At 36.8% G+C, this 23,381-nt stretch overlaps 1 protein-coding gene across 3 annotated transcripts in view; it reads right to left on the bottom strand.

The window, feature by feature from the left end:
* The window catches only part of THADA (THADA armadillo repeat containing), a 372,355-nt gene that overhangs the window by 235,611 nt on the left and 113,363 nt on the right, over window positions 1-23,381 (bottom strand). The gene's annotated exons all lie outside the window — the stretch shown is intronic.

Below are 23,381 nucleotides of genomic sequence, written 5' to 3' on the forward strand. Positions count from 1 at the left end.
GATGCCCACATTTGAAAACTATAAACAAGGAACCAAGTAAACTGTAACAACATTTTAAGATACTAGAATTTGAAAGTTTTCTGAGTAATGAAGAAAGGAGAAAAATGCTGAAAGACCTGCTTTCTAACCCTTGGGACATGTTCAGGCACCATTCCATAGAAAATCTAAGATTCATGCTAGTGTCACAAAAATGGAAAGCTGCTGACCAAAAAAGTCAGAAAAATCAATCACAAAAGTATAAAGAGAATTCCCCCAAAGCAGTAGGGTGAACAACTCCAAATGCCTGAAAATCTAAATCAGTTCCTCCCAAAACACTGTAAAAGCAAAATTTCTAGTTTAAAAAAGGCAGGGGAGCTTGAAGTTTTTTAATTCAAATTAATATAGAAGCTAACAACTTTTCGATATGTTCAAACATTCAGATTCTTACAGAAAGTAATATGTAAATATAATATGCAGAAATTATTAAGGTAATATTTAATGAAAAGGTGAAAGAAATTAAACTCAAAATAGGTCATTTTGGAAATGAGACCAACGAACTTTTGTTTCTCTTAAATTCTACTACTCTTTCATACACTGAGTACTATGTTTGGAATTTTGGGAGATGCAAAGATAAACTTGGCTTTCAATTCCCTTCAGTGTTGGAGGGAAACCCCAAATCAAAAGCATAAAACAACAAAAAGCCAACCTTTTCAGAAACCTGCCTTAAACATTAAAAGGCATTTCCAGTTCAAAATGCAAAGGTAACTATTCCCACAGAGAGACAGTTATTTGGATAGAGACATGTGGTAAACATTTCCTAGGGAAGGAGCAAATGAAAAAAGGTCAAAGGCAGAAGTCAACTGAGAAGAGCTGCAACATCTCAGCAATTTACAAATTTAAAGGCAAGCAACAGTTTGAAAGGTGGGGGGTACACATACCACCTCCATTCATTATAAGCTGAGGTTTAAGAGAAAAGAGCTCTTGCTTCTCTGGGCTGAATACCACAACATCTGTTCTCTTGTCATAACAGCAACTAAGTTGATTTAAGAAAATATTCTCTCTCTCTCTGTTTTAGAACTGTTGGTTCTTAATTACATGATTTCTCTTGAGTCTTGGTTTCCTTAAGACGTGTTTATTTTGCACATCTGCTCTCCCCATACCTGATTACACAAAGGTATCAGAAAGAGCAAACCAACAGGTATAAAGAGACCAGCCCTCAAAACAGATCAAAGCAAATAGCCCGTGGAGTCCTTTGGAAATCTTGGCTGGCAGCTCTTGTAAATAAAAGTGCTTCTAAAGCAGAAAGCATTCAACTACCGTATTTATATAGGGCGTGATTGACAGGTCAGTTATTAACTTCATAAAAACACAGGCAATGTTAACTAGCAAGAATGTTTGTTCTAGCTGTTCTATCTGAAGGAAAATGAAATCCAAGATAGAATGGCTTGCTCTCTGTTTCTTTTAAGTATTTATTTTAGAACCGTGCAGTATAAAAGAATGTTTTTTCAAGTCAGTGAACTTAAGCTATTTTGCTTACTGTTCTGGAATTTAAGTATGTTGTTATAATTCTTTAGAAAACAAATGTTACATTTACTAAAGGCAAATTCCAGTGATGCATCATGATCTTTTCAAGCCTTCAAAAAAATTTTATTCTTTTCAATTACTAAAATTAAAGAAATTTTACATCAATTAATCTTCCTTCTAGTAACTAAAGTATATCAAACTGGGGAACTGGAGAGCAGGCGGCTTCCTCCCAGGGCTCTGGATGAAGGCATGTGTTCTGTGAATTGTTTTCAGTAATGCACCTGAAACTTGCCAGAAGATAAAAATAAACTGTCTATATTTTATTAATGTCATTTTGAGAACTTTTATTACTAATACGTTTTACCATGTATGATCATTTATTGTAATATTATAAAGCAGTATATTTTATCTTTAAAATTCTCAGAATATAATGGTCAGGAAATCCTATAGAACTAAAACCCACTTTTGCATGCCACAGTTTTCATCCTTGTACTTTAATATGGTTAAACTACATCCCAGTGGGTAGGGGAAAAAAAGTCAGCCTACATCTCTCTAACTTGAAGAGCAACTTCTATAAAAGGAGTTTTGGCCAACTATACAGCAAAGAAATCTGAAAACCTTGAATTTATCCCATCCATACTCTTACTCGTTTATAAAATGTTTTTTTTTAAGTTACAAGGAAAAATAAGTTTTGATTTTTTGAATCATCAACAAATACTTACAAGATTGAAATTATATGAAGTTGGTATTTCCTAGCCAAATAAATGCTTATGAAGCAGACTGGTATTTATGTGCATGCTTGTTTATTTTTAATAACCTTAGGCCTGAGAGCTTTTCCATGTAAACATAAGTTTTGTTAAATGCCTCTTGAATTAAATCAAAAAGGCTATTTGTTATCAAAATGTTTCACTCTTAGCAAAGGCTGTCATCAAATGAGTTAGATACCAAACACAAGAGCAAACCAAAAATCCCCAGAAAATCCACCCTTGCTCATCAGCACATTTAATGTACCACAATCCTGCTTGCTTCCCCCAGCATTCCTATGAACAACAGTCTTTCAGAACACAGAATTCTTATGAAATAAATAATCAGCCTTAGAACATGCCCTGGCCTCCTTCACTATCCATCCCTTCCCCCTTCCCCCACAGGACTGCATTTTCAAATTAGAATATTTGTTTTGACAGACTTCTGCTTGCTTAATTCTCTGGCAAAGGATTTTTTGTACACTCTTAGCCAGTAATGAACATTTTACCAGAAATATGCAATTCTTGGCATGACAAGAATAGGTTGAGAGGGGTGGGGGGGACCCTGCCAGCATAAACTCAGAGAACTGAAGATAAAAGCAGGTAAACTGGATGAACAGAATCCTTTCCCTCAACATATTATAATTTCCTCTTGTTTTCCCTGTTTCTCACTATCATGAGGAAAACCTTCATTTGGCAGTTTCACATACCTTCTACACTATATAAAGCAATAGGAAACTATTCCCTAAATCTTGGTTTCTAATTAAAGAACTACTTACCCAAATGAAAAATGTAGGGTAGTTAATCCTACTCAGAGAGTAAATCTTCAAAACAATTTCTTAATAATAGTTTATCAGGAAAATTAAAATCCATTGAACTTGTTTAATCCAGTAGAATACTTCTCTTTCATTATTTCTCCAGTTACATTTAAGGACCTAACACTCAAAAACTTAACAATGCAAGATGGCTCCACCCTCCCCCACTGAGTTCACAAGGGTTGGGCAGAGTATCACACAACTCCCTCAAAGAGCTTAGGACAGGGGTGAAGTGCCTCCTTCTATGACTACCCAGATTATTGGGAGAAATAGCCCACAAAGTACATTTCCTGCATGGGTGGGTCCAGGCACTTTCCACAAAAAGCAGAACAAAACAAAATATTCATGGATCTTGAAACGAACAAACATGTCCTAAAGAACATCAGATTATTGAAATAATCTCTACTGAGAGAACCTCCTTCCTTCATAGATCACTGAAATATTGATGCCTCCTGAAGACTCCCCTCACCCTCTGGATGATCTCATTCACTGTCCTAGCATAACATACCGTCTACTCCTCCTTCCAGCCCAGATTTCACTCCTATGCCCCACACTCCATATAACCAGCTGCCAAATGGATATGTCCCACTGGATGTCCCTCAAGGATGTCACTGGGAGTCCCTCCTTTGGATGTCATCTCAAAACACAAGTGCAAAACTGAACCTGCTATCTTCCCCTACCAGTCTGTTCCTCCTCCTCTAAGTCTTCATCTCTATAAATAGCACCGTTAGCCCTGTACATTGTCTAGGCCACAAATCTGCCCTCATCCCACTATGCTTCTTCTTCCCTTGTTGATCAAGTCCTGTCCAATCTACTGTCTTAATCTCTCTGATTAGCATCTCCCCCTCCATCCTTCTTGTCCACCTCATTTCTAACCTGCACTCATGTTCCTTTCTTTTCAGAGTTTCCTAAAGTGTGTTCTTTAAAAGATATTCTTAAAAGACGTTCTTCACAAGATATTCCATATAGATCAGTGGTTCTCAACCTTCCTAATGCCTCCTAATGCTGCAACCCTTTAATACAGTTCCTCATGTTGTGGTGACCCCCAAACATAAAATTATTTTCATTGCTACTTCATAACTGTAATTTTGCTACTGTTATGACTCGTAATGTAAATAACTGATATGCGGGATGTATTTTCATTGTTACAAAGGGGTTATGACCCACAGGTTGAGAACCACCAATACAGAGGAGTCCATGTTTCAATATTTTAAATGAGTATTCAACACTATGCCTGGAGAATCACAGTACATAATACACAGGAAGACTTCAAGAACTCCTGGACTGAAGAAATGTATTCACATCCACCTTTCACCACTATTGTGGGCTCCCCTTTCTCCTACAGTTTTTCATCACTTTGCTAACTCAGACTCTGACTCTTACAGGAAGCCTTCCCTGACCAGCCATACTCATCCCCACTCTGTACTTCCAAATTTCTCCTTGCATGTCTCTATAAGGGACCATTCGTGCTACTGGCATGTAGTTTGAAGGATGTCTATCCTGCTTGGTTCTGAGATCCTGGAGGGTAAACCTTTTGACTTATCTCCTAATGCCCAGCACCTTACCTGGCACTTAGCAACAGGTCAACAGACCCCACTGAGAAATGAATGCTAACAAGAGCTAAATGTACTGTGCACTTACTGTGTGCCAAGCACTCTTCTAATCTCCCACTGTGCCATTAACTCACTTAATCGCACAAAAACTCCATGGGTATTTTCCTCATGAGATATATGAAGCAAATGAGTCAAAAAGGATGAATATATTTCATTATTCCTTCGATATGACCTTATTTTCTTATCTCCAGCACTGTAAACCCAAGTAATTTTACTCCTCAGGAAAGAGGATTGATTAAACACCACTGGAAAGCTGTTTGGCAGAACTGTGTTACTTTTAGAAATACTGTATATATGACTGGACAAAAAAGTTTTCATGTAACAAAAAAAACTGAGGTGATATCACCTCTGCTTCACACTAGGTTTGAGAGTTGTAGCAAAGAAAGAATTCAAATTCTAAGTGTGCCATCAAGAATGGGGAATGATAATATTTATCAAGCATTCCTACCAGGAATATGTAAGTGTATAAAAACTCTATAGATTGTAAATTATAAAGTTGGGTATACTGATGAACAATACAGTGGAATGATGCTTACCTACTCACATAGCAAACATTTAGGATTGATTACTATGTAGTAATTTCTATTTTTATTTCCCTGTGGATAAACTGGTACAAATAATTGGAAAGGTTTTCAAATATGCATAAAGATTGCTCCTTCAAAATGAAGAAGAAACCTTCTACTAAATTGAACCAAACTGCATCTGTTTTGAGGCTTACAATATGAACTGGTAAACAAGAAAAATCATTGAGTATTAATAAAAAAGCGTGACAAGTCTTAAAAATTTCAACAAAACCATGACCAGCACAATTGACTAAACTATCTACACTGTAGAGACTGTCTACACTTTTCTGTCACTAATGGAATCTTATATAATATAGCCAGCGCTCTCAGCCCTAAAACTATGAACAGCTCAGTAGATAAATCTCAATAAGCCGCCACATCAAACAGACTGGAAGAAATCAAAAGACCGCTGAGCTAAGCCAGACCAGGCTGATATTTTGGTTTATTGGTTAACTGTTATGCTTGGAAAGGCATAAAGCTTAATTGCAAGGCTTGAGGTGTATGTAAAAAATGCCTGACTTAAGTAGAAATACTGATCATAGCATCTGTCACTAGTTAAAATACGTGGAGATCTTTATCCAGGATATTTTTTGGTGTTTATGTTTTAAATAAATGAAAATAGCCAGTCACATGGTGACTAAACATGAATCATTGTTTCAGCTTTTTGAGAATGCTTGGTGTAAATTAGGGAGTAACACTGCTGTTACTCCAAGTCATGTGAAAGTTAAAAAAGGGGAAAATCTGGTTTAGTTTATGACTTCTTGTGGTATTAGCCATAGGTTTTTCACAAATATTAATGAATACAACACTTTGAAACACTATATGGAAAAGTGAAATTCGGTGGTGGTATTTGGATCTTTTTACCATTTTCTACTGAATAACTTAACTTCATTTGGCTGAACAAGCAACAAACTAAACATTTTTTAAAGGCCCTAGGAGAAACCTCTCCTAGTAAAGGTTCAGTAAAGCTTTTAATAAAGACTGAAAATGAAGTCCTCTCACTGCACTGCCCTCATTTTCACTGCCATCAAAGATACTCAACTGTTCTCAATCATCACCCACATAGTGCTGTAAGGATGCACACAAAAAACTGAAAATACAGTCCCTTCCCTTAAGAACTTTTTATTTATTCTGGAGTACATAACTAATTCTCAAAAAACAATAACCAATGCAAGAAAGAGATAGTACACAGAATCTGAGGCATGCCAGGAAGAGTGCAAAGGAAAAGGAGAACACATGCTAGGATGGCCAGTTTATTTGTTCCATTAATTTAAAATAATTATCATTACGTGAGAGCTTCCTCTGTTATCAAGTACCACCACTCTAGGCCTTTTATAAACATTGTAGCATTTGTTCCTCACAACAACTCTAGAAGCAGATACTGTTGCCACCTCCATTTTATAATGATGCTGAGATGAAGAAACTGAGGCTCAGGGGACTAAATAACTTGCCCAAAATCAGAGCCAAAAGTTAAATGTAGGGCTGCCTATCTCGACATGCATCTTCTTAGCAGTGTCACCTTCCTGCTGGGCGGCACCTGTGGCTCAACAGAGTAGGGCTCCGGCCCCATAAGCCAGAGGTGGCAGTTCAAACCCAGCCCCAGCCACAAAACTGAAAAAAAAAAAAAAAAATCACCTTCTTGCCTGCTACATAATGCAGACTCTGAACAAGGGATAAGAGTGCAAGTACCTGACCCAGATCCTGTTCTCAAGAAAGCCACAGTCAGGTCAGGGAAGACTTCATAAGGAAAAGGAAACTACTATACAAAAAACTACATCCTGAACCCAAAGGATGGAAAAAATCAGTACACGGTAAGAAAAAGAAGAGGGACAGGCATTGCGGGAGTGGAAAAAGCATAAACAAAAACACCAAAAAAAAAGCCTAACAAATTCAAAAGAACAATAGGGAGATTAGCTTGATTAGAGAGCATTTATTTCCTGGGGTGTGAGAAGACAGTTGTAGGAGTTTAATAAATATTTGAGGATTTGAATGATAGGAGATAAGGTGAAAAGTGTAGGTCTAACTTACATAGGGACTTGAAAACTAAGCTGAAGAAAATACAATTCAACAAATAATGTGGGCAAATCTTCAACCTCACTAGTAATAAAAAAAATGTGAATTAAAATAACATGTTAATTGTCCCCTTATATTCTCTTGAACTTGCATTAAAAAATAATTACACTCACTACTAGGAAAATTATACATACTGCTAATTCACAAATTGACATCATCTTGTTTTTTAAAAGTTTTTTGGATAGTAGTTGCATTGTTTACATTCTTTAACCCAATATCTTCACTGCTGATAGTTCATCCAAAAAATATAATTCAAGAAACAAGGGTAGAGGTAAACTGTATTAGAGAATATTCCCTAAACCATTTTGTATAATATGAAAAAAATTAGATGAAATATAAGTGCTCAATGGTAAGTGGTTGGTTAAAACTAAAAGAAAAAGCTGAGTATTCCTAAGGTTTTGTTTGTTTGTTTGTTTAAAGAAAAGCTTTCTAAAAAGGAGAAAGACAGTTTGAGGACTATGGACTTTAGACCATAAGCAACAGAGAGCCTGAGAAGGATGGTGACAAAGGGAACATGTTCTTCAAGATCAATTTGTCAAGAAATCTGACATTACAAAAATAGAAGCTGAAGATGAGTTATATACTGTGACTGAGAAATTATCAAGGAAATGATGGTTTGTCCATTGTAAGGAATGTTACTCAAGTACTTACGAAAAGATAAAATAATGATAATCTAATCATCCACCTAACTCTGGAAGACTCTGCAGTTTCCACCAGACTTAGCTAACCTATAAAATCAGCAGTAAAATGGTGGCAAACAAGAGACAATTCCAATTGAAGAATATTTGTTTTGAATATAGAGAAAGAGTTCATCTATGGTATGACTGGGATGACTCAAGCAACAAAAGGCTGACTGTGGTAAGAGAGACGACATATAGGGAAAGAGTTGGGAGTTATGGGTGTTTTCCCTCAATTCACAATTGCACTCAGAACTTTAAAGACCCAAGGTTCTCCTAAGTAAAGAGATCAAAAAGTATAGATTAGAGGGGAAAGCAGAATACTATTAAATATCACTTACTGTTGTCTGAAAAAAGAATAAAAGTATTGACAATTATATCATTGAATATTGCTGATTATAAAGAATACACATCAAAAAATCACTGAATTTCCCTGAGTAATAGAGAAAAATTCACAAATTGTGATCATAGCACCAAGCATTCCTAACACACAGGCTATGACGTTTATGTCACAGAGAGAATATATAAGAATAATAATCAAATGCCTATTTCTTGGGTTATACTAGAATAACAGCATAATATTTAATTTCCAATTAGTGATAATTGCCTCCTCTTCTTATCACTACTATCACTTCATAAAGAGATTTATCAGTTCCTTAATTCTTTTGTCCCTGTTGGTTTTGGAGTTTTCTTTGTTTTTAAGTACACTGATGCTCCCTAAGAATAGGTTGTTTTGAATCCTACTGGTATCCAGCACTAAGTCCAGCACACAGTGATGCTTAAAACATAATTAAGACATCAATTTGGGTTTGCTGTAAGCTAAGGTAAGCTTAGCTTTTTTGTTGACTCTATCTCAAAAAAAAAAATTAAAAATTAAAACTGGTAAAGAAAAAAAAGACATCAAATCATGCACACAGTTGCTCAAGACTAAGAAAAATGGACCCAGAAACATGATTATGTCTGCTATTTTGATAAAAATTTTCTATAAAGAGTGATATTATGCACAAGGTCCTGAAAAATCATTAAACTTCAATTTAATAGGGGCAAGGAGCAGGAAAAGATTTCTAGAGATAAAGAAACCTCAACAGAAAATGCCATGGATCCCATAGAATTAAATTTCCTTTGTAAGCCAACCAGTTTGGCTCTCATTCACTAATGAGAGCACAATTTTGATGGTAGCCAAAGCTGAAAACAGAAAGCAAGTATTTAAGAATGGTACATCCATCTACGGAAAGGAACAACTTATAGTCATATGGCAAATACATGTTTCCAAAGACAAATAAATGGTGGCACTACAGGTGCCACAGAAATTACTGAAACTACTGAAATATTATGCTTTGATAATGATTAAAAAATTAAAATAGGATGGCACCTGTAGCTCAACAGTGTAGGGTGCCGGCCCCATATGCCAGAGGTGGCAGGTTCAAACCCAGCCCCAGCCAAAAACTTAAAATCTATGCTACTGCAATATTGGTAACTAATCAAAACAAGAGAACAAATCATTGAAAGAACCTCTTTTATTTCCCTGAAATGTTGAAGCTTAAAGGAAAGTTGGCTTAATTAAAGCATTAAACTGTGCTAAGTTTCTTGGGAAAATTGGGTACTCACCATAGTGAGAGGCCAGTGACATTGTGTTTTTAGTATACATAATTTCATTTCCAAATATAGCCACCTGTAATTTGATGGGAATACATTCTGAAAAATGTGTCATTAGACAATTGTGCTGTAGTATGAACATTACAGAGTGTACTTACACAAACCGAGATGGTAAAGCCTACTACATATGTAGGCTACATGGAATAGCCTATTACTCGGAGGCTACAAACTTGTAAAGCATGTCACCGTACTGAATACTGTACTGCAACTGAAACACAACAGTAAGTATGTATGTATCTAAAGATAGAATTGGTACAGTAAAAGCAAATTACAAAAGATTAAAAAATGGTACACTTGGTAGAGCGCTTACCATGAATGAAGCTTGCAGGACTGGAAGTTTTTCTGGGATGAGTCGGTGAATAAGTGGTGAGAAAATGTGAAGGCCCAGTATAGCACTGTACACTACTGCAAACTTTATAAACATTGTATAGTTAAGCTACACTAAATTTATTTTAAAAGGTGAGGATCATCAATACCAGTCTCTCACGCCTGCATTTTGTCCCATTGGAAAGTGTTTAGGAGCAATAACAAGCATGGAGCTGTCATTTCCTATGATAACAATGCCTTCTGTTATACCTTTCTGAAGGACTTGCCTGAGGTTATTTCACAGTTAACTTTTTACTTAATAAGCAGGTGTATACTCTAAAATAATGATAAAAAGTATAGTACAGTGATACATAAACCAGTTGTTTATTATTATCAGATATTGTACATAATTGTATGTGCTACACTTTCAGATGACTGGCAGCACAGTAGATGCAGGTTTGTTTATACCAGCATCACCATAAACACGTGACTAATGTGTTGTGCTATAACCTTAGGACAGCTAGACTGACAGGTGACAGTTTTTCAGCTCCATTATAATACTATGAGACCACCATCACATAGGCAGTCCATCATGAACCAAAATGTTATGTGGCACCTGACTGTATAGGCAAGGGCAGCACATTACCAATACTGTTCTGTGCTTATCAGCCATGAACCAAATCACTTACTCTCATACAGATAAAACAAAAGAAAGAAGCAAGATAAAAAAGCAAGCGAATGAGATTTTCCTGCCTTAATGGAAGAACTGAGGAAAGGGTTTAAAAAGGACATGTATCAAAAAAAAAAAAAAGGACATGTGTCAGCGGGGCACCCGTAGCTCAGTGGTTAGAGCGCCAGCCACGTGCACTAGGGCTGCTGAGTTCAAAGCTGGACCAGGCCTACCGAACAAACAACAACAACAACAAATAGCCAGGCATTGTGGTGGGCTACTGGGGAGGCTGAGGTAAGAGAATCACTTGAGCCCAAGAGTGATGTTGCTGTGAGCTATGATGTCACCACACACTACAGAGGGCAACAAAGTAAGACTGTCTCAATAAAAAAAAAAGGACATGTGTCTTAAGAGTATGAGAAAGACCACTGCTAAAGGTGCAATTACACACTGGAACTGAACTGAGGAAATGGGAGGAGGGAAGCACACAGGCTCTTGCCCTGAGGAAGAGGAAACAAGTCTGTAGAGTACTTACAGCTTTCCACCTTTTTTCACAGTTCAGTTCAAGTCTTATGTCCCCTCTTCCAATGTTCTTCAAGAATTTTATACATGTCCCATCAGCACTCAGACCCTTGAATTTAGTAAACCTACATGCTGAATGAATGATGAAGAAAAAAGTTGGATCACTTGAATAAATAGGACATCAATTACAGAAATGGAACCAATGTCACAAGAGAGCTTTGATTGTATAGGGCAAGGGAAGGAATCAAATAAATTGAGGAAGGAGGTAACTGACCATCTACGTGTATCTAAATCATTTGTTTAGAACAGAAGGATAGAGATAAATATAAGAAAGACAAATATGTCCAAAGACAAGGGAGAGCTCTAAAATTGTGTTTAGGGAGTGGGAAATTCTAGCCCTCTAAGATTTAGCAACTGGATCTACCTTACTCTCTCCCGTTAAATGAAACTAGTCTTACCCTAGCTTCTGTTGAGCCCAGCTGGTTTGCCCTAACCCAGATAACCTCATGTTCCACCTCTACAGAGTCAGTATGTGCAAAACAAAGCATTTAGAGTTCAGAGCAGAAAAAAGAAAGAAACTTAGCAAAGAAAGTGTGACTAAGCTGAGAAACCACAAAAATCACATCAAAAATAATTAAATTCCAAAATCATCTGACTTCATGTCATTTTGGCCTTTTAAGAAGAAAATCAATCTTGTAAGATATAAGTCAAATTCCAAAGCGAATTAGAGTTTGTAATAAAAAACAATTTAATACTCTGTTAGATTGTTAGAGATTTGCTTTTAAAAAAGGAGATATTTCATATTGCAGAAAAGCATTTTCCGGGTCAGAAATTGATAACATTCTAATCAGAATCTCTATTTTAACATTCTACAAAACTTTGATCATATATGAAGACATATACTTTGATCTTGGGTGAAAATTTTGCAATACAAGCTTCTTATAGAAATGAATTATACAGAAATATATATCCAAGCCTCGGTGCCTGTAGCTCAAGCAGCTAAGGCGCCAGCCATGTACACCAGAGCTGGTGGGTTCGAATCCAGCCCAGGACCGCCAAACGACGACAACTACAACCAAAAAATAGCCAGCCATTGTGGCGGGCACCTGTAGTCCCAGCTACTTGGGAAGCTGAGGCCTAAGACCAGGAGTTGGAGGTTGCTGTGAGCTGTGACACGATGGCACTCTACCCAGGGCAACAGCTTGAGGCTGTGTCTCAAAAAAAAAAAGAAAGAAAGAAATATATATCCAGACACTTGTACTGTTCCATATCTTTTTTAAATTATATGAAGGAAATATATATTTTCTTATTGGGTTAAAATACTATTAAAACATATATTATCGCTCTTTCTCGATGCTGTCTACGGAGGTGGTCACCATCTCCTATTCAGCATCATGGCCGCCCTCAGACCCCTTGTGAAGCCGAAAATTGTCAAAAAGAGGACCAAGAAGTTTATCCGGCAACAGTCAGACTATATGTCAAAATTAAGCATAACTGGCAGAAACCCAGAAGTATTGACAACAGGGTTCGGAGAAGATTCAAGGGCCAGATCTTGATGCCCAACCTTGGCTATAGGAGCAACAAGAAAAAGCATATGCTGCCCAGTGGTTTCAAGTTCCTCGTCCACAGCATCAAGGTGCTAGAAGTGTTGCTGATGTGCAAAAAATCTTAATGTGTAGAGATTGCTCACAACATTCCTCCAAAAACCACAAAGCCATTGTGGTAAGAGCAGCCCAGTTGGCCATTAGGGTCACCAATCCCAATGCCAGGCTGTGCAGCGAAGAAAATGAATGGACAGCTCATGTGCACATTCTATTTGTATCTGAATAAAACCACAAATACTGCCATCTGGCATTTTCCTTCAAAAAAAAATATTATATTACTATTAAAGTCAGTGTTCTTAATGAAAATATATCTACAATTTTGAGATACCCTAGAAGAACAAAACACAAACATCAATAGTTGCCTGATCAACATCCATCCTTCCTTCTAAAAATTCATTTTTGGTTTGGTATTCACCCCTCTCCAAGTAGTCATATGCTTCAGGGAGGGCTAGCACCAACCCCAGGCCCAAATGGAGAATCCTGATTAAGTTCATTATGGTACACCTATTTTCCTTAGCAAGGCTAAGTTGGGACATGTTAAGATGTTAACTCTGGCCAACAACTTGCAAAGCAAAGTGTATGAAGTACAGAACACATACAAGAAGAATTGTTGTTGCTCTTAAAAAATAAGAGATGCACAAAACCACTGGATATTGTTTCTAGATGCTGTAGTGTCTGAATGTGATGACTAGAACTGCAGTCACCTTGTAACCATGAAGGAAGTTTGCTTTGGCCCAAGCCAATCCATCAAGCATGGCACAGAAGAAACATAGGGGGGAAAAAACCTGGGTCTTTGTTATCACCTGAAATCAATAAATCTCCCTTAAAACTTCCTGGTTATATAGGGGTAAGTTTTCCTTGTTTAAATTTTGATTTGAGTTTTCTGTTACTTGCAGCCAAAAGCATTCTAATTGCTTTAAGTCCCTGTCCCTATCTGCCCTCCAACATCCACACACATACTAATGAGAGACTACAGTCTCTTAGGTTAGGTGCTCAGTTTGCTGATCAATTCATTAACCATGTTATAGGCACTATTTTCCCTATGCCAATAATGAAGGCTTTGAGAAAATGGAAATTATCTTCTGACAAAATGGTAGAAGATTTTAATGTAGAATAGAAAGTTCATTCTCACAAAGAAGGAACTTTAATTCTTACAAGATTTTAAAAGGTCTAAAACTATGAAATTTTCGCAGATTCTTTTGTATTAACCACTTCTATATGTAGGACACTATTTAAAATTTTTCTCATATACTTTGGAGAATTTATAGTTCATTTAATTGTTCCTAAAACTAAGCCTTTCTTTTGCTGCTAAGATATATCTAAAATGAATATCTTTCTTTTTCATTGATAGTGCTGCTCCTAATAATCAGAAACATTTTAGCCAGCCATGGTAACTCATACCTATAATCCTAGCCCTCTGGAAGGAGTCTGAGACCAGCCGGAGCCATGAGTGTGACCCTGTCTCTACTAAAAATAGAAAAATTAGGTGGGTGTTGTGACGGGCACGTATTGTCCCAGCTACCTGGGAGGCTAAATCAGGTGGATCACTTGAGCCCAGGAGTTTGAGGTTGCTGTGAGCTGGGTTAACATCATAGCACTCGAGGCTGGGTAACAGAGTGAGACTGTCTCAAAAAACAAAAGAAACATTCCTCTCACCTGCCTTAATCAGTATCCCCACAGCACTATCCTCCAAACTATATTTGATAGACTACAAGATGGTAATAGATGATTTTTGAGAAAGAGAAAGAGAAGGAGAGAGGGAAGCAGAAGGGAAGAGAGAGAAAGAACAAGACATTTCAATCCATGGTCAAGTTTCAGAAAATAGAAATACTGCATGCTATTTCCCAAAATGTTCTGAGAAGTCCTGTCACAAAGAAACTTTCACTCACTCCATCATTCCTATTTAGTGAAAAAAAAGAAAAATTGATTTCTCATCAAGTATCTTTAAATCTCTTTGGGAAACTAATTCCTTAAAATATAGGATATATTGACTTTTTTTTTTTTGCTTTAGTTTGCAAAGAGTCTCACATTGTCACCGTCGGTAGAGTGCTGTGGTGTTAGAACTCACAGTAACCTCAAACTCTTGGGCTCAAGCAATTCTCTTGCCTCAGCCTCTCAAGTAGCTGGGACTACAGGCAACCGCCACAACACCCAGCGATTTTTAGAGACAAGGTCTCGCTCTGGCTCAGACTGATCTAGAACCTGTGAGCTCAGGCAATCCACCCGCCTCAGCGTCCCAAGTGTTGGGATTACAGGTGTGAGCCACCATGCCTGGCCTAGGATATATTAATCATTAAAATAGTCACTACTCAATTTAAAAATGACAAAACAAATAACTACTAAAACAATCGCACCAAGCTAGAACCATGCTTTAACAATATACAGCAGCGGTTCTCAACCTGTAGGTTGCAACCCCTTTGTAACAATAAAAATACATGACAGCATTAGGAAGATTGAGAACCACTGATCTACAGAGAGAGCTAGTTTTTCATAAGTAGTATCTTCCAGGGCCTTGTATCATATTTTCCGCTCCCATCAGTCAGCGACACAAAATGCAATCACTTCTCAAATGATCCTTAAAATAATAATTTTATCATGGACTACTATGGTCCAAGAATGTCATGTAAAATCCAAACTAGTCTCCTTGACATGTCCATTTTACTCACTAACAGAGCCTCAGACCTATAGCAGTGCCATCAGAGAAGGTAGTTGACGAATCCTTGCTCTAGGAATAAATGAACGAATGAACACTTCCATCATGTCCTCTCTGTCGTAGTCCAATTTGTCATCTCATTTTCTCAGATATATGCAATGTGTATTGCAATCTGTAAATCTTTGTTATGCTACTAACCTCAACCTCCTCTGATCTCTTACCCCCTGAAAGTCAATACCAAAGAGAGTTTGATACTCGCTCATATTTCCTAAACTAGTTTACAAGTTGGTCTTAACTCTCAATAAACAATAAACTCCTTGAAATTAAAACCACATCATAAACTACTTTTGTACATAAGAGAGTGCCAAGGTACATAATAAGTATTCAATGAAAAAATTTTATAGATTATATTTTATAAAAAGGAAGTTCCGTATATAGTAACAATAGTTGGGAATTCCTGGAATTTCTAGACTAGACATTACTAAAATCAATAGTAACAAGGACGAAGTTCTGCATAAAGAAGAAATATTATCCAAGTTCTAAAGAAACTGTTCCCTCTGGCTTTAACCTCTTTGACTCCATTTTCTCATTTGAAAAATAGCTCTGAAGTATTTCTCTACAAGTATTGAATGAACAACAAATAATGCTTATAAACCCCCTAATAAATGAAGACTTTATCTCATGGCCCTGGAAGCAATCCTGACGTCTTAAATTATGTAATCCTGGTATTACATTATATTAGTCTGGCTCATATAAAATGTAAGCTACAAAAATACCAAAGCTAAGGAAAAATATTTACTCATGCTTTTACTAAGATGCAGAAAGAGGATGCATGCATTGCCAAAATTCCATAGAACATGCTCAAACTAAAGCAACAATGCCTTAGTTATTAAAGAAGGCAATGGCCTGAAGCAGTACTTAGGAATAAAGATTACTTGGTCCAGGCAAGAGTCAATATTTAAGAACACAATGACTAATTCCCACTTTAAATTCATGAACATATTTCTTTTTAAGAAGTTCTTTTCAGTTAAAATTTTTATTTGTGGTTTTCCTACCTATAATCTATGAACCAATAAATGAACAAAAACTTGAAACATGAAACTCTCCGTAGGCCAAGTGTCAGTATAGGCCTAATTCTGATTGTAAGAACTTCTCAGTAAGGGTTACACAAGACTTACGCTTTATCTCTTAGTCTCCAAAAACACTCATTTACCTATTGTCCCTAAAGAACCAGACTGAAGGTTTATTCTACAAACAACTGTGGAAAAATGCATGAATGACCCTCTCAAACACTGATTTTCAACCAGTGTGCCACATAAATTTTTAAAGAGCATTAATTAAATATTTTTGAAAGCAGTTCAAAGCACAGTTTAAGTATATTCTTTCTTTTTTTTACTCTTTTTTCTTTTTTGGGGGGGGGGGTCAACATAATTTAAGTGTCCTGTACAAGATTAACTATAGATTTAAGTGTGTGATGAGATTAAAAAGGTTGAAAAACACTGCTCTAGACCCATATCAAAACTGGAGCTTTTAACTCCATTTCCAAATAATTTGCTAATTAAAAAAAAAGTTCTAGTAAGGTTAACTATGAGATAAAAATAACCATTAAATTGTACTACCCGTGCTAGCTTTGTGATCTTGAGCAAATCACTTTCTACACCTCAGTTTTCACATCTGCAAAATGAGAATGGGACCTGATGACTTCTGGGGCTCTTCTCAAAGATAAAAACAGATAGCAATAATGGTTATGAGTATCATTTTAATCGAAGATTTGAATGAAAAATATAAGCAAAGACTCTGAAAAACATTAGGTTAAATCTAGAAAAATCACAACATAGGAAGATTTATCATAAACTCTAATCCTCTCCACATAGCACCAAACAATTATCAAATACAAGAGTTTACAGAGATAATTTTTTTTTTAAGAGACAGAGTCTCACTTTATTGCCCCCAGTAGAGTGCTGTAGCGTCACAGCTCACAGCAACCTCCAACTCCTGGGCTTAAGCGATTCTCTTGCCTGAGCCTCCCAAGTAGCTGGAACTACAGGCGCCCACCACAATGCCTGGCTATTTTTCTGTTGCGGTTTGGCCAAGGCTGGGTTCGAACACGCCACTCTCAGTATATGAGGCCAGCACCCTACCCACTGAGTAACAGGCGCCACCACAGAGATAATATTTTCAAAAAAAAAAGTAAACTTCTTAATAGTAACACTGATAACACTTATTGGAGTAATTTCATTCATTCTCCACTTCTCAACCACAAATGTAAGATTTCTTCCTTCCTGGTTTTACAACATGACATTGGAAACCTCGAGCCTGCTCCTCTCTCACTTTTGCCTACACAAAAACAGGAGTGAGGGTGGCTCATTGAAGAAAAAGCACATTCATGGGCCTAAATCATGCACAATCCAAACTGTCTTCCACCCTCCATAGAGTCTCAAAATCACCTCAAAACAAAATTCTCCTCTGGCCCCCTCATACTTCTCTCATTAAAATCAGGCTGCCATGTGGGATATGAGATTATTGGTCTACATTCAGACTGTGGGTGAACTGGCTCATTTCCCACAGTTTCACAACATAAAGACTAAAACCAGACTCTAAAAAGGTGACTCACTGCTCAAGAGGGCCTCTGCGTGTTGGTGTGTAAATCAGCATGTGCTTTGCAGATGCAACACAATTTGTATTCTAGTTCTACTTCTTTCTGCCTGTATACCACAAGCAAATAATTAAATCTCACTAACCTTAGTTGCCTAAGATGACACTACATACCTCCCAGAGCTGCAATTCAGGATATGTTACAAAGGGTCCGGCATATGCCAAGAAGGCACATGAGCACTGAAGAAATGCTACTTCCCTTCACAATTTCTGCCTTCCTTCTACACAAGTATTAACAGAGATTCCAGCACCACAGATAACTGCCCCCATCCTCATCAGACTGGGAGTTCCCCTAGGGCTGAAAGTACTTTTGGATTCCAGTAAACAGCAGAGGACCTGGCTCAGAATAGAAACATAATAAATGCTTCTTAAATGAAGAGAATGAGAATTCTTTGGGCTTGAGGATGTTAATATTATCCTGGCCAGGGTCAAAGAAAATTCTGATTTTCGATGTGGCTGAATAGGCACTTGCTATGAGCAACTATGTAGTTCAAAGCAAATAAGCTATTCTGAATTCTAATAATTACATTCTCTAAAACATAAAAACCCAATTGCCCTGCAGCTCTCAATTTTACTTTTGAGAATCCAATTCTTTCCTAAACAATGGAGTGGGTAACCACAGAAACTTGTGGAATCTCTTTTCCTAGAAAACACGAAGAACAAGAGAGAAGCCAGTATGTCTGGAAACTACTTCAGAATCTGCCTATAAGCAGGATGCTGGAGTGGATTAGATGTCCCTTAGAGGATCCTTCCAGACTTACACCACTAAGATGTTAAGAAAAATAACTAAAATAATTTTCTGTCATTCATACCCAGGAAAATAAAATAAATACAATTTAACTTCCTCTAATAGAGTTATTGGAAATAATTTTACTCAGACTTAATGATGCTTTAACATTTTCTCCATAGTGTATTAAACCATCCTCAATTATTAATCTGAATATGAGCTCTCTTTCATAATATAGAAAAGATATTACACTTAACAACACAGTAAACAGGATTATTATTCTTTTGTTCCTCTTTTTCAATCTACCTGTTTCTGTGTACTCCCAATCTATTCATCCACAATGGGAAATAACACTTCTCCCAAATACTCCACTCAATTCTCCCATTTATAAAGCTCTAATGCATTCATTACTTACAATACTTTGTGCAGGTGACAATTATATGATGTCTTCTATTTTTATTGATTAACAAGTAACAATTTTTGTCTCCCTGGATGAACTATAGGCTGTTTGAATAAGGTCTAAATTTTCTATTCCTCGGTATTCCTCCACCAGGTCAATACTGAGTTCATGATAAGTGCTTTCAAGTTCTTGTTCAGTCACTGATGAATTTAAAATGAAGGGAAAGTACAAAAGCTATATAACACTCTGCACATTGAGGACCTCTATGAAGTTTTGGCAAGGCAGACATCCAAACAAGTCAAAAATAAAGCCTTTCAGACTGTTATACATTTTCATTTGTCATTTAGCTGGGACTAGCACAGTTGGAGTTTAAGTATACACAGGAGCTAAAGGGAAAGACCACATTGGTGTAGTTCCTGCCCTGTAAGAGATGAGAAGCTATCAAGGTGAGCCCACTTACAGGTAGATGGAGGCTATTTGGGGAAGTGTAGCACACTCCCCAGGTCAGAGAGCTTTCCTGGTTCTGATTTTATACAGGATCACTTACTCATCTGTCAGGCCCAATCACTCAGGCAGCAATAAACAGAAAGGAAAGGACTTTCAGAAAATTAGAATTAATAATATTAATTAATAATATTTAAAAACAGACAAGTAGGCTCAGTGCCTGTGGCTCAAGCAGCTAAGGCGCCAGCCACATACACCTGAGCTGGTGGGTTCGAATCCAGCCTGAGCCTGCCAAACAACAATCGCGGCTGCAACCAAAAAATAGCCGGGCATTGTGGCAGGCGCCTGTAGTCCCAGCTACTTGGGAGGCGGAGGCAAGAGAATTGCTTGAGCCCAGGAGTTGGAGGTTGCTGTGAGCTTGATGCCATAGCACTCTACCCAGGGCGACAGCTTGAGGCTCTGTCTCAAAAAAAGCAAGTAAAACTTGAGTTTTTTCATTCTTCATAATCCAAAGAACACATCTGAAATAAGACTAATGGGCTCAAAAATTTAATCATTACCATATATTCTACATACTTATAAAGAGAAAGACAGATCCCCTGTTCTTTTGTTTGGAGACATAGTCCTCTTTTCTCTGGAGACATAGTCTCACTCCAGAGTGCCATGGTGTCATCATAGCTCATAGCAAATTCAAACTCTCAGGCTGAAGAGATCCTCCTGCCTCAGCCTCCCAAGTAGCAGGGACTATAGGAGTGTACTACTAAACCAGCTAGTTTTCTACTTTTTTAAAAGTAGAGTCAGGGTCTTACTCTTGCTCAGGCTGGTTTCAAACTCCTGAGCTCAAGAAATCCACCCACTTCAGCCTCCCAGAGTGCTAGGATTACAGGTGTGAGCCATGCACCCAACCCTGAAACAAGAACTTATTGTCCCTACTAGGTGGCAGGTACTGTCCTAAGTACTGGGAACACAGCATTTTACCAAAATCACAATTCCAGTAATGTTATCTAAAGCCTAAGCTTAGTATTTTACAGAGGTAAAAGATCTCAGATATAGTCCAACCCCCTTATTCTACAGAGGAGAAAAATCAAAGCCCAGAGAGGTTAACTAACGACCTTGTCTCAGTTGGTTATCATAGCTGTATGGCAACAAAGGCAGGAATAGAAACCAGATTTCTTGTCTCTCCCTAGTAACAAAATTAACTTATTTGTTAGGTGATTATTTCTGCATGCCTCGTATAAGCCAGAAACTACAGTAGACACTAGATACAGGTAAATGTATAAGATACTAAACATGTCCTCAAAAAACATAGTCTTAAGAGCAAGACAACTAGATGAATACAGAAAAAGAAAGCAGACTGTATCTCTAATCGCCTTAGGGCTTCCAATAATTTCAAAGAAAATGAACTTCTACTAGTTTGTTTTATCCTCACAATAGCCCTATGAGTACAGAGCGTAGATCTTATTATTCTGGTAATATAGATGGAGACACTTAAGTACAAAGCGGATAAGGGAGTCTATTAAGGTCATCTCCAGTAGCAGCAAAATGCCTAGAAACTAAGTTTGTTTACTCCAAGATAGACTTTTTCCCCCCTACTGGATGGAAAAAGCAGATGTTCTTTTTATGTGCAAGTTCCCTTCTGACCAAAAGCACACATTTCCAAGATTGTACACAGGACAATCCGTGGTTGTGAAAGTAAATTTAACTGACTTGTGAGTTGTCATCAGCTGAGGTTAGTTATTCAATGGTAAAAAAAACCAACCAACAAGACATCATTATTTCTAGCGTTCTTAAAGTGCCCATTCTACTATACACAGAATATATGGAAAAGGTCCTGCCCTTGGGGAGTTAATATTATAGGGTATGGGCATATAAACATTTCAACAAAAAGTGACATAATTAAACAAACTAAAACTTTAAGAACCATCACAAATAACTACAAATTTAAGACACTAAAGATTTTACAGACTAACTCTAATAAGAGCTGCTAAGAAATATACTTTTCAAGGGTTAATTAAACAGAGAACAGAAGCCTTGAATATATAATGGTACAAAATCTCAATCTTCAGATTACTGAAATAAGAGCTCTTACCAAAAAGTTCATTACATTTAAAAATATCCTTAATTCCTTCATTTCACTTTTCAATTTTACTCAAAACAATTATACAAATATTCCATTTCTTTCTTTCTAAGAATCATGTATTTTGTAACCTTTCCTATACAAGAAGAATAAATTTATAATGGAGGTTTCTCCACCACTGTGACTTTAGCAAAAGATTAAAACTGTGGAATCGGGCGGCGCCTGTGGCTCAGTCGGTAAGGCGCCGGCCCCATATACTGAGGGTGACGGGTTCAAATCCAGCCCCGGCCAAACTGCAACCAAAAAATAGCCGGGTGCTGTGGCGGGCGCCTGTAGTCCCAGCTACTCGGGAGACTGAGGCAAGAGAATCGCTTAAGCCCAGGAGTTGGAAGTTGCTGTGAGCTGTGTGAGGCCATGGCACTCTACCGAGGGCCATAAAGTGAGACTCTTTCTCTACAAAAAAAAAAACAAAAAACTGTGGAATCATTGCCCTATTCTTCTGCCTTCCTTCAGATGCAAATGAAATAAATCTGATCATTTTCTCCTATATATAGAAAATTAGACATACATCCAAGAATCACTTCATAATAAGTTTTTAAAAACTGTTTTTGTTTTCAAGTTGTTTTAAACATTAATTTCACTTGTTTAGTGACTTAATATATAAATTAGTAAACTAATTTAAACTACACACAAACTTTATGTCCACCCTGTATTTTATTTATATCACTATTTATTATGGCCTTATAATGTGACCCAATTATTTTAAACCTTAGCACACTATAGAATTATTAACCAGATAAATGAAGCAAAGGAGAAACAAATATTAGTGATTTTAAGTTACTGACAGGAAGAATTTCTTTAAGAAGAAGCTAAAAGTAAAAATTGTGATCATCCTTCAAAAGGAATAATGCTTTATTTATTTTAAAAATGCTACTCGGTTTTTTAAAAAAAGTCTCTTTGGTATTTCCTAAACCTATTCAGGGTTTCACACTTATAGCCAATAACCTTCCTTTTAAATATTTGATGAATTTTACAGGGTGATAAATAGTAATGTAAATGATAATTCAGAACTACCACAGTAGGTTTCATTAGAATTAACAGTAGGACATCATAAAATGATTTCATTTCATTTTCTAATTCCTAAGATTTAGTTCCATCACAAGAAAATACCTTTTAATAAACAACAGCTTAAAACTTAGCTTTGAAGCATAACACCTTTTTTAGACAGGAAAAGAAACAGGGCGTGAATTTATCTCCAGATCCTAACCACTTGGCCAAACTGGATCTTACATCAAGTTAAGGAAGTAGTTAAACATGCAGCAACAGTGACATCTAGTGTTAAAAATGCAAGCCAGTAAGACTACCATTACACCTTTTTAATTGCTGAAGAGTAACCATTGAAAGCTTTTCTTTAAAAATAAAAAGAAGTTGAATATTATAGCTAAAAATGACCCATAATCAAAATAGTTCTGTAGGTTTCCTTCTAGACATTAAAAGCACCTTATTAAGAGAAAAACATCTTAGAAAGTAAACATAAAACAAAAGACCAAAAAGTAAAACTATTATTTATTCCTTCTGGTCAAAATTTGTAACTACTCCCCTTTATACCAGAGTTTAATGGAAAGACAACCTGGGATATGTTCTAATGAGTGTACCAGAAACATTTAAATTTCCATGTAT

This window comes from Nycticebus coucang, chromosome 4, assembly GCF_027406575.1.
Source record: "Nycticebus coucang isolate mNycCou1 chromosome 4, mNycCou1.pri, whole genome shotgun sequence".
Taxonomy (NCBI): domain Eukaryota; kingdom Metazoa; phylum Chordata; class Mammalia; order Primates; family Lorisidae; genus Nycticebus; species Nycticebus coucang.